Below are 13,069 nucleotides of genomic sequence, written 5' to 3' on the forward strand. Positions count from 1 at the left end.
ACTGTTTTGGTTCAGTCCCTCATGCCACTGTTTTGGATCAGTGCCTCATTCCACTGTTTTGGATCAGTCCCTCATTCCACTGTTTTGGATCAGTCCCTCATGACACTGTTTTGGTTCAGTCCCTCATGACACTGTTTTGGTTCAGTGCCTCATTCCACTGTTTTGGTTCAGTCCCTCATGACACTGTTTTGGTTCAGTCCCTCATTCCACTGTTTTGGTTCAGTCCCTCATTCCACTGTTTTGGATCAGTCCCTCATTCCACTGTTTTGGTTCAGTCCCTCATTCCACTGTTTTGGTTCAGTCCCTTATTACACTGTTTTGGTTCAGTGCCTCATTCCACTGTTTTGGTTCAGTCCCTCATGCCACTGTTTTGGTTCAGTCCCTCATTCCACTGTTTTGGTTCAGTCCCTCATGACACTGTTTTGGTTCAGTCCCTCATGCCACTGTTTTGGTTCAGTCCCTCATTCCACTGTTTTGGTTCAGTCCCTCATTCCACTGTTTTGGTTCAGTCCCTCATTCCACTGTTTTGGTTCAGTCCCTCATTCCACTGTTTTGGTTCAGTCCCTCATTCCACTGTTTTGGTTCAGTCCCTCATTCCACTGTTTTGGTTCAGTCCCTCTTGCCACTGTGTTGGTTCAGTCCCTCATTCCACTGTTTTGGTTCAGTCCCTCATTCCACTGTTTTGGTTCAGTCCCTCATTCCACTGTTTTGGTTCAGTCCCTCACGCCACTGTTTTGGTTCAGTCCCTCATGCCACTGTTTTGGTTCAGTCCCTCATGCCACTGTTTTGGTTCAGTCCCTCATTCCACTGTTTTGGTTCAGTCCCTCTTGCCACTGTTTTGGTTCAGTCCCTCATGACACTGTTTTGGTTCAGTCCCTCATTCCACTGTTTTGGTTCAGTCCCTCATTCCACTGTTTTGGTTCAGTCCCTCATGCCACTGTTTTGGTTCAGTCCCTCATTCCACTGTTTTGGTTCAGTCCCTCATGCCACTGTTTTGGTTCAGTCCCTCATGCCACTGTTTTGGTTCAGTCCCTCATTCCACTGTTTTGGTTCAGTCCCTCATGCCACTGTTTTGGTTCAGTCCCTCATTCCACTGTTTTGGTTCAGTTATAAAGCACTAGTTGCACCATTGGTGTTTAACATGAGAAGGTACCAAAGAAAATGGTTTATCTGTTCAGAAAGCTATTTCTGTTTTGTTTTTTAAAATACATTTGCAAACATTTCTAAAAACCTGTTTGCGCTTTGTCATATTTTGGGTATTGTGTGTAGATCGCTAAGAATGCATTTATTTTTGAATGAGGCTGTAATGTAACAAAATGTGGAAAAAGTCACGTGGTCTGAATACCTTCTGAAGGCACCGTATTAACTCCATGCGGCAGTAGTCCGTATCTCTGCATTTTCCCGCTTCAGTGTCTTTTTTGTCAATCAAAAGTTATGCGGAAGGTACTACACAACGCACAGTCGTCGAGATACGTCAAGTTTCCGTGTCGGCCTACCAAAAGAAAGGGTCTGAAAACCAAAAAATATTAATATGAAACTTGAGTGACAGAAATCCAATGTTGTATATAAAATGTCTGCCTTTCCCACTATATTTTAACAGTTTAATAACTAAATGTAGTCTGTGTTGTTTCATTTAGTCTCAAAAGGTTCTGCAGCTTCACCATTGCACCACAATATAGCAGGGGGTGTAAAGCCATAACACATAAGTTTTTCCAGCAGCAGACTATGATCGATAATGTCAAAAGCCGACATTGAAGTCTAACAAAAGAGCCCCTCCAATATTTTTATCAAACATTTCTCTCAGCCAATCATCAGTCATTTGTGTAAGTGCTGTGCTTGTTGAATGTCCTTCCCTATAAGCGTGCTGAAAGTTTGTCGTCAATTTGTTTACTGTAAAATAGCATTGCATCTGGTCAAACACCATTTCTTCCAAAAGTTTACCAAGGGTTGGTAACAGGCTGATTGAGCCAGTAATGGCGGCTTTACTATTATTTTGCTTTCCTCCAGGCCTGAGGGGAAACACTTTTTTTGACCCCCTTTTTCGATCTTGCCTCATTGCTGCAACTCCAACAGGAGGCAAAGGTCAAGTCATGCATCCTCCAAAACATGACCCACCAAACCGCTCTTCTTAACACCCGCCCTCACCAATGTGTCGAAGGAAACACTGTTCAACTGAGGTCAGCCTGCAGGCGCCTGGCCCACCACAAGGAGTCGCTAGAGCACGATGAGCCAAGCAAAGTCCCCCCGGCCAAACCCGAACGACGCTAGGCCAATTGTGCGTCAACCTATGGGACTCCCGATCCTGGCTAGTTGTGATACAGCCTGGGATCAAACCCAAGTCTGTAGTGATGCCTCTAGCACTGCGATGTAGCGTCTTAAACCGCTGCGCCACTCAGGAGGCTGCAAAGACTTTCTAGTAGGCTTAAATTAAAGATATGGTAAATAGGAGTGGCAGTATTGTTCACCATTAACCTCAGTAATTTTCCATCCAAGTTGTCAGACCCCGGTGGCTTGTTATTGTTGATAGACAACAATAATTCTCACCTCTTCCACACATTTACTTTATGGAAATCAAAATGACAATGCTTGTATTTCATAATTTGTTCAGATATACTTGGATGTGTAGTGTCAATGTTTGTTGCTGGCATGTCATGCCTAAGTTTTCTAATCTTGACAATGAATTTTTTATTTATTAAAGTGTTTGTATCATTAATCTTTGTTTCATAGTGTAGTTTTTTCTTCTTTTTATTCAGTTTAGTCACATGATTTCTCAGTTTGCAGGACGTTTGCCAATCGGTTGTGCTGCCAGACTTATTTGCCGTTCCTTTTGCCTCATCCCTCTCAACCATACACATTTTCCAAGGGGATTTATAAATCCAAGGGGATTTAACCGTTTTTACAGTCATTGTCTTAATGGGTGCGTGCTTATTAGTAACTGGAATAAACCATTTTATAAATGTGAATAAGTGCAGTGTATGGTTTCTCCTCATTACACACCATAGACCAGCAAATATTCTTTACATCAACAACATATGAATCACTACAAAATGTATTGTATTACTTCTTATACACTATCTTATGAAAATATACCTGTCTGTTGATATCCCACAAGCATTTCACACATATTATCCAGATACTGACTGTTAGCACTTAGTGGTCTACAACAGCTTCCCACAATAATGGGCTTCAGGTGAGGCAGATGAACCTTGGAATAAGATTGTATTTTCATATTTACTATAATAGATGTGCAAAATGTTTAATTTTAAACAAATAGGAGAATGGTTGATTTAAATACCCCACAAAGTTACATTTTTGGTGAATTTAAGGGAACTCATGTCTCCTTCAGGGTGGCCCCTCCCAGAACAGCTTGATGTCGTCTCATGTTATGATCATTTTAGACACTAGATGGAGCGTGTGTATGGGGAATCCGACTAGGAAGACTGGAGCCTTAGGTCATGTGTTAGGTTAGTAGGCCTAGTTAATCTATGTATATTTTGTTTTTACACTTTCATTTCCTATCAAATCTGGGTCATAACCACCCAACTTTATTCACAGGTTAGGTTAGAAACGGAATTAAGTACAGAGCAGAGCAACCACTGATGATTGGTGTACATCAGAGGGCCATTCTACTGGTGATTGGTGCACATCAGAGGGCCATTCTACTGGTGATTGGTGTACATCAGAGGGCCATTCTACTGGTGATTGGTGTACATCAGAGGGCCATTCTACTGGTGATTGGTGTACATCAGAGGGCCATTCTACTGGTGATTGGTGTACATCAGAGGGCCATTCTACTGGTGATTGGTGTACATCAGAGGGCCCTTCTACTGGCATAATACAGTAAAGCTTGCTGTCTCTAATAAGCACAGGTTGTGTTGAGTGTTGAAGTAAATAAACACCCAGTCTATTAATTCAAGTTTTACGGTATGGCTGTCTTTCAGAGGGTTTGGATTCAAGCAGCTAAGACAAGTTTCCTTGATACAGAGTCATCTTCTTCTCTTTGTTTTCAGATACCAATATTGAGGTCACCTTCAAATTGATAATGAATCTGAACCCTGGTCTCGCACGGGAGACACCAACGTCTTAACCATTATCCCACTAGGGAAGTCCCACTAAACCTGTCTAGGACTGGGGTTCCGCCAGCGCCAAATACAAAGCAACAGAAAAATTTAATAAATCAAATTTCTCAAACATACAAGTATTAGTGATAAGAGAATTTCCAAATCCCAATGATAATAACGATCGATTAATAGCTCTGACCAATTCCCGAGGTTTGTAAGACCATGGGTATAATAATAACTAGTCAAAGACTCAGCTTATATAAAAGGCTAGTACAGTTTATTCAGAGGACGTTCTAAAGTCAAGAATACAAAACAATTCATTTTATACAGACTTCTCACGCACACACACACACACACACACACACACACACCCTTCTACCCAGCCGCCAGAGCTTTGTGACCTTGTTCTTGACACGTATTCCCTGTTCTCTCCCAATCTCTAGTCAGGTCGGCACCAAGCTCAGACAGTCTGTTTATAATACCATAAAGACATATTGTCTTTACCCTACTTTTGACTAGGACTACACATTTATTGATTATGATTTTATACATTCTAATAAATTCCATACAATTATATGTTTCAGGGCGGAATATTCTAATCATTCAATTAAATTCTCACCTATCAATTAGGCACCATTTTAAAGATAAAATTCTCGTTAATCCAGCCACAGTGTCTGATTTCCAAAATGCTTTACAGCGAAAGCTCCACAGACGATTATGTTAGGTCACCACCAAGTCACAGAAAAACCCAGCCATTTTTCCAGCCAAAGAGAGGAGTCACAAAAAGCACAAATAGAGATAAAATTAATCACTAACCTTTGATGATCTTCATCAGATTACACTCATAGGACTTCATGTATGTTTTGTTCGATAAAGTGCATATTTATATCCAAAAATCTAATTTTACATTGGTGTGTTATGTCCAGTAGTTCAGAAACATGCTGAGATCTTGCAGAGAGCCACATCAATTCACAGAAATACTATAATATTATAAATGTTGATGAAAATTCAAGTGTTATGCATGGAACTTTAGATAGACTTCTCCTTAATGCAACCGCTGTGTCAGATTTCAAAAAACATTTACGGAAAAAGCATCATCTGAGTACGGCGCCAGCCGTAGGCCAAACCAGCCAAAAGAAATATCCGCCATGACAGACAGACACAGGCTTAAACGTGAGCTGTGTGATGATAGACATGTAAAGATGAGAGGTCCCCATTGGAACAGAGTTCTCTTGACTGTACATCATTTCTTTGCTGTTTTTCTTCATAGAGTTAATGTTAGATTTTTCTTGTCACCATTGGAAAAGACACTAGTTATAACAACCTGGGAAAGTTTCCACATAATATTGGAGCAGTAAATAATCATTCAGATTTCATAGTTAGTTAGTTGACTAAAATTCATATTTGTCTCTGTCTACTACCGTTTCTCGACTATTTCATCAAATATTGTTGCAACACCAGTGGCAATGATGATGGAAGTGTTACTGCAATCGTCCAGTAGAATATTTGTGGTTTGTGGGAAAGAACATGAAAAAAAAAAGTTGATTCTTGGCACTGTCCATCATGTGGTTGCATCATACTGAATCCACTGTAAAGTAGTCTGCAGAGTTAGCTAATATAGGCTGTGCTGATTGTGTCCTGTCTGTCTCTGACCAGGTCCCTGACTGACCCTTACTCCTGTTTCCAGATCTGCCTCTGTCTGTGACTAAAGAATCACTGTGTTTCTCAATGTGAAAATCTGCCATCACCTTCAGTCTACGAGAGAGAGAGAGAGAAAATCAGGCATAGAACTCGCCTTTTATGGTTGTGAGAGGTCTGGGGTCCGCTCAACCAACCAATAATTCACAAAATGGGACAAACACCAAATTGAGACGCTGCATGCAGAATTCTGCAAAAAATATCCTCAGTGTACAACGTAAAACACCAAATAACGCACGCAGAGCAGGATTAGGCCGATACCTACTAATTATCAAAATCCAAAAAAGACACGATAAATTCTACAACCACCTAAAAGGAAGCGATTCCCAAACCTTCCATTACAAAGCCATCACCTACAGAGAGATGAACCTGGAGAAGAGTCCCTTAAGCAAGCTGGTTCTGGGGCTCTGTTCACAAACACACCTCACAGAGCCCCAGGACAGCAACACAATTAGACCAAACCAAATTACGAGAACACTAAAATATAGTTACTTGACACATTGGAAAGAGCTAACTAGAATGATATTTGGCCGTAAACAGAGAGTACACAGTGGCAGAATACCTGACCACTGTGACTGACCCAAACTTAAGGAAAGCTTTGACTAAGTACAGACTCAGTGAGCATAGCCTTGCTATTGAGAAAGGCCACCGTAGGCAGACATGGTTCTCAAGAGAAGACAGGCTATGTGCACACTGCCCACAAAATGAGTTGGAAACTGAGCTGCACTTCCTAACCTCCTGCCCAATGTATGACCATATTAGAGACACATATTTCCTTCAGATTACACAGATCCACAAAGAATTCAAAAACAAATTTTGATAAACTCCCATATCTATTGGGTGAAATTCCAGTGTACTATCACAGCAGCAAGATTTGTGACCTGTTGCCACAAGAAAAGGGCAACCAGTGAAGGACAAACACCATTGTAAATACAACCCATACAGTACATATGAGATGAGTAATGTAAGGTATGTGAACATTATAGTGGCTAGTGATACATTTTTTTACATCAATTTCTCCATTATTAAAGTGGCTAAAGTTGAGTCAGTATGTTGGCAACAACCACTCAATGTTAGTGGTGGCTGTTTAACAGTCTGCTGGCCTTGAGATAGAAGCTGTTTTTCAGTCTCTCAGTCCCTGCTTTGATGCACCTGTACTGACCTCGCCTTCTGAATTATAGCGGGGTGAACAGGCAGTGGCTCGGGTGGTTGTTGTCCTTAATGATCTTTATGGCCTTCCTGTGACATTGGGTGGTGTAGGTGTCCTGGAGGGCATGAGGGCAGTCCTGGAGGGCAGGAGGGCAGTCCTCTATGCAGGGTGCCAATTGGGACCCAAGTACCCCAAACACGCCCACGGTAACACGACCATGATAATCTCCAGTCTTTGTGTTTCACATTACTTCTGCTTTAACTCTTATGGTCCCAGTAATGTTGAATCCACACACACACACACACACACACACACACACACACACACACACACACACACACACACACACACACACACACACACACACACACACACACACACACACACACACACACACACACACACAACATGTGGGCATTAGACCAGAGACTTGGACTAGATTTATGAAGTGGAGTGTGTTCTTACGGAGTTGCCCTTTCACCTAATTTGCTGTTGTGTGAGAGTGTAAAACTACAGGGTGTAAAACTACAGGGTAAAACTATAGGGTAGTGTGTGTGTACATGTGTTTATGTATTTGTGTAAGTGTGTGTGTTTGAATATGTGTGTTTGTATTTATGTGCGTGTGTTGATGTGCGTGTGTTGATGTGCGTGTGTTGATGTGCGTGTGTTGATGTGCGTGTGTTGATGTGCGTGTGTTGATGTGCGTGTGTTGATGTGCGTGTGTTGATGTGCGTGTGGTGTGTTTGTATTTATGTGTGTGTGTGTGTGTGTTGATTTGTGTGTCTGTGTTGATGTGTTTGTATTTATGCGCGTGTGTGTTGTTGTGTTTGTGTATGTGTCTGTGTGTTGATGTGTGTGTGTTGTTGTGTTTGTATTTATGCGTGTGTGTGTTGATGTGTGTGTGTTGTTGTGTTTGTATTTATGCGTGTGTGTGTTGATGTGTTTGTATTTATGCGTGTGTGTGTTGATGTGTTTGTATTTATGCGTGTGTGTGTTGATGAGTGTTTGTGTGTGTGTGTGTTGATTTGTGTGTCTGTGATGATGTGCTTGTATTTATGCGTGTGTGTGTTGATGTGTGTGTGTTGATGTGTGTGTGTTTGTGTAAATTCAGCCGTGAAATTTTGAGGAAGTGACATTGATTATTTATATTTAGAAGGTGTGTGTTGATATGTTACCTCTTTTGGCGGAGGCGGCTCAGTTCGGCCTTGTGACCGCCAAGAGTTAGTGGACACTGACATGGTGATTTCCATTTCTTCTGACGGAGAGGAGTAGTAGGATGGATCGGAGGACCAATGCTTGGTAGCTTGGTAAGTGTCCATTTTAATATCTAAAACTCAACACTACAAAAAAAATACAAAATAACATCGTGAATGACCAAAACGAAAATCAAAACAGTCCCGTGTGGTACAGACACAGGAAATAATCACCCACAACTCAAAAGTGAAACCAGGCTACCTAAGTATGGTTCTCAATCAGGGACAACGAATGACAGCTGCCTCTGATTGAGAACCATACCAGGCCAAACACAGAAATCCCAAATCATATAAAAAAGGAACATAGACAACCCACCTAACTCACGCCCTGACCATACTAAAACAAAGACATAACAAAAGAACTAAGGTCAGAACGTGACAGACACTGACATGGTGATTTCCAAGAAAGGGTCCGAAGTCCATATTTAAATGTTTTATTTAACAAGGCAAGTCAGTTAAGAACAAATCCACAATGGCCCCCAATTCCCTATATAGTGCACTACTTTTGACCAAAGCCCTGTGGGAGTAGCCCTATATAGTGCACTACTTTACTGGGGAGGCAGTTTGGCCTTGGGAAGGTCAAGTGTTAGTGAATATTTGGTCATGGTCATTTCCAAAACAGGAAGTTAGGGAGTTAGAGGGTTAGGGGGTTAGGGGGTTAGGGACTTAGGGGGTTAGGGAGTTAGGGGATTAGGAAGTTAGAGGGTTAGGGGGTTAGGGAGTTAGGGGGTTAAGGGTTTAGGGGGTTAGGGAGTTAGGGAGTTAGAGGGTTAAGGAGTTAGGGAGTTAGGGGGTTAGGGAGTTAGAGGGTTAGGGAGTTAGGGGGTTAGGGGGTTAAGGAGTGAAGGGGTTAGGGGGTTAAGGAGTTAGGGGGTTAAGGAGTTAGGGAGTTAGGGGGTTAAGGAGTTAAGGAGTTAGGGGGTTAGGGAGTTAAGAAGTTAGGGGGTTAAGGAGTTATGGGGTTAAGGAGTTAGGGAGTTAGGGGGTTAGGGAGTTAGAGGGTTAGGGAGTTAGGGGGTTAGGGGGTTAAGGAGTTAGGGGGTTAAGGAGTTAGGGAGTTAGGTTGTTAAGGGGTTAGGGAGTTAGGGGTTAGGGGGTTAAGGAGTTATGGGGTTAAGGAGTTATGGGGTTAAGGAGTTAGGGGATTAGGGGGTTAAGGAGTTAGGGGGTTAGGGAGTTAGGGGGTTAAGGAGTTAAGGAGTTAGGGGGTTAAGGAGTTAGGGGATTAGGGGGTTAAGGAGTTAGGGGGTTAGGGAGTTAGGGGGTTAGGGAGTTAGGTGGTTAAGGGGTTAGGGAGTTAGGGAGTTAGGGGGTTAGGGAGTTAGGGGGTTAGGGGGTTATGGGGTACATCCCACATGACACTATTCCCTGTGTAGTGCACTACTTTTGATCAGAACCCAATGGGCCCTATGTCCCTGGTTAAAGTTAGTGCACTATATAGGAAATAGGGGGTTATTTGGAACTCGCAACAGGGTCTATTTTCGTTTGTTACTGTCACAGTAGGACTTGATCCAGACTTTCAGATCGAAATGTTTCACAGCTGACCCAAATGTGAAAACAACCTTATATTTTTAAATTGAAAATATTAAATGTTAACCCATATCAGATTTTTGTTCATGTTTTAATTTTTATTTATTTATCAATATCGTCCTCACCTTATCCTGACTTAATATTCATCGAAATATCAAGCCCTCTGTTGAATGGTCAAAACAGTGTTTCCCTATCCAGTTTTTGGGGACTCAACATGGTTCTCATGTTTGTTTTTTGCACCAGCAATAAGACCTGATATGACTTAGGAAAGGCTTGATGACGAGTTGTTGAGTTGTATCAGGTGTGTTAGTCGCAGGGCAAAAACACAACAGAACCAGGACCCGGATTGTGAAACACTGGTTTAAATTCCAAAAGCTGTCATCATGCTGTTGTTCTGACGGTACCCATGAAGCATTGCTGTATGCGGTCCTGAAAGGCAACCCATTTCCAATAAAAAGTGAACTTCCTTTAACCAGATACAGGCAGGCAGCTAGGTAGATAGACGGACAGGCAGGCAGCTAGGTAGATAGACGGACAGGCAGGCAGCTAGATAGATAGACGGACAGGCAGGCAGCTAGGTAGATAGACGGACAGGCAGGCAGCTAGGTAGATAGACGGACAGGCAGGCAGCTAGGTAGATAGACGGACAGGCAGGCAGCTAGGTAGATAGATAGACGGACAGGCAGGCAGCTAGGTAGATAGACGGACAGGCAGGCAGCTAGGTAGATAGACGGACAGGCAGGGCTGTAATGTCTGTGTCAATACTATAAACCTCCTACTCTCCCCAGACATCTGGGACCCCTAGGAGCTACGATGATCCCATACACGCTCAGGTTCTATACACACTGTAGATTATGTAAGACAAACTCTGTTTTATCCCAACACTATCGGTTGTATCACAACCGTTGTGTCAAATGCGCTGTACACCATGAGTGTATTCGGGGCCAAAGTGCTCTTTATAACATCGGCACCAGCAGACTGTGTTGTTGGTGAGTAATGTATACTCTCCCAGCTGAGGCGACAGGGAGAGTTTCTCCAGTCAAGTTTCCCTGTTAAACTATTACCATTAGTACTGGAAATCCACCTGAACTTGAACTCTAACTTAAAATATTGGGTATTGTAGTTCTGATTAAACCATTACCATTATTCAGTATTGTAGTTCTGATTAAACCATTACCATTATTCAGTATTGTAGTGCTGATTAAACCATTACCATTATTCAGTATTGTAGTTCTGATTAAACCATTACCATTATTCAGTATTGTAGTTCTGATTAAACCATTACCATTATTCAGTATTGTAGTTCTGATTAAACCATTACCATTATTCAGTATTGTAGTTCTGATTAAACCATTACCATTATTCAGTATTGTAGTTCTGATTAAACCATTACCATTATTTAGTATTGTAGTGCTGATTAAACCATTACCATTATTCAGTATTGTAGTTCTGATTAAACCATTACCATTATTCAGTATTGTAGTTCTGATTAAACCATTACCATTATTCAGTATTGTAGTTCTGATTAAACCATTACCATTATTCAGTATTGTAGTTCTGATTAAACCATTACCATTATTCAGTATTGTAGTTCTGATTAAACCATTACCATTATTTAGTATTGTAGTGCTGATTAAACCATTACCATTATTCAGTATTGTAGTTCTGATTAAACCATTACCATTATTCAGTATTGTAGTGCTGATTAAACCATTACCATTATTCAGTATTGTAGTTCTGATTAAACCATTACCATTATTCAGTATTGTAGTGCTGATTAAACCATTACCATTATTCAGTATTGTAGTTCTGATTAAACCATTACCATTATTCAGTATTGTAGTTCTGATTAAACCATTACCATTATTCAGTATTGTAGTTCTGATTAAACCATTACCATTATTCAGTATTGTAGTTCTGATTAAACCATTACCATTATTTAGTATTGTAGTGCTGATTAAACCATTACCATTATTCAGTATTGTAGTGCTGATTAAACCATTACCATTATTCAGTATTGTAGTTCTGATTAAACCATTACCATTATTCAGTATTCTAGTGCTGATTAAACCATGACCACTAGTCAGTATTATACATAGTCAGCTATTCCACTGGGTAAAGTATTCTTGAGGTGGAAAGCATGTGGAATGTGAATGTGATGCCGATGAGCATTTGAGATGAAGAGATGCAGTCGCCCCACTCCCAAAATGTTTACAAATGTAATGTACAGTAACTGACTCAAGAACTCAACCAGAAACTCAATCAAATCCAAGCTACAGTAATTATTGGGATGAAAACAATTAAATATAGGCTTTAAAAAAGCAGACTTACCCCAGGAAACAAACCATTATATCATTATATACAATCTAAATGATAAATTATATACAACCAATATTGTTTACATACTGCACTACCCATCCAGATCAGCTAGGAAACAGACAATATTGTTTACATACTGCACTACCCATCCAGATCAGCTAGGAAACAGACAATATTGTTTACATACTGCACTACCCATCCAGATCAGCTAGGAAACAGACAATATTGTTTACATACTGCACTACCCATCCAGATCAGCTAGGAAACAGACAATATTGTTTACATACTGCACTACCCATCCAGATCAGCTAGGAAACAGACAATATTGTTTACATACTGCACTACCCATCCAGATCAGCTAGGAAACAGACAATATTGTTTACATACTGCACTACCCATCCAGATCAGCTAGGAAACAGACAATATTGTTTACATACTGCACTACCCATCCAAATCAGCTAGGAAACAGACAATATTGTTTACATACTGCACTACCCATCCAAATCAGCTAGGAAACAGACAATATTGTTATTTTCTTTCTTTTTTAAGGGACATTTCATCAATCATTTATAAAGAAGGAAAATATTTAACCTCCAAAAGATCTATAATATATTAACGCAACCATGTGTAGCTGGGTGAACTGCTGAATGTATACAATAGGTCTGAGTTGTAAAGGGCACCCTATTCCTTATATAGTACACTACTTTTGACCAGGGCCCATAGTGCACTATATAGGGAATAGGGTGCCATTTGGGGTACATACTAGATTTCCTTCAATACGGTGACCGGGGTTATTGACAGCCTGCATAGTGTCCTGTGCTGATCGATATTACCGTCAGGTGACTTGGATTTCACAGCGTTGTAACACAATTGGCACACACACAACAACAACAAAAAAAACGTGTTTACAATACTAATGTAAATATATTGCTCACATCCTAAACTTTGATTCCTTTAATTCAAAAACTATATCAGCTAAAGGGTTGACAAAGTTAATTACAATAATAAAAAAGTATTATATATATATAGAGTAGGGTAGATATATATATATGTATATA

This window comes from Oncorhynchus clarkii, chromosome 28, assembly GCF_045791955.1.
Source record: "Oncorhynchus clarkii lewisi isolate Uvic-CL-2024 chromosome 28, UVic_Ocla_1.0, whole genome shotgun sequence".
In the NCBI taxonomy this organism is placed as follows: domain Eukaryota; kingdom Metazoa; phylum Chordata; class Actinopteri; order Salmoniformes; family Salmonidae; genus Oncorhynchus; species Oncorhynchus clarkii.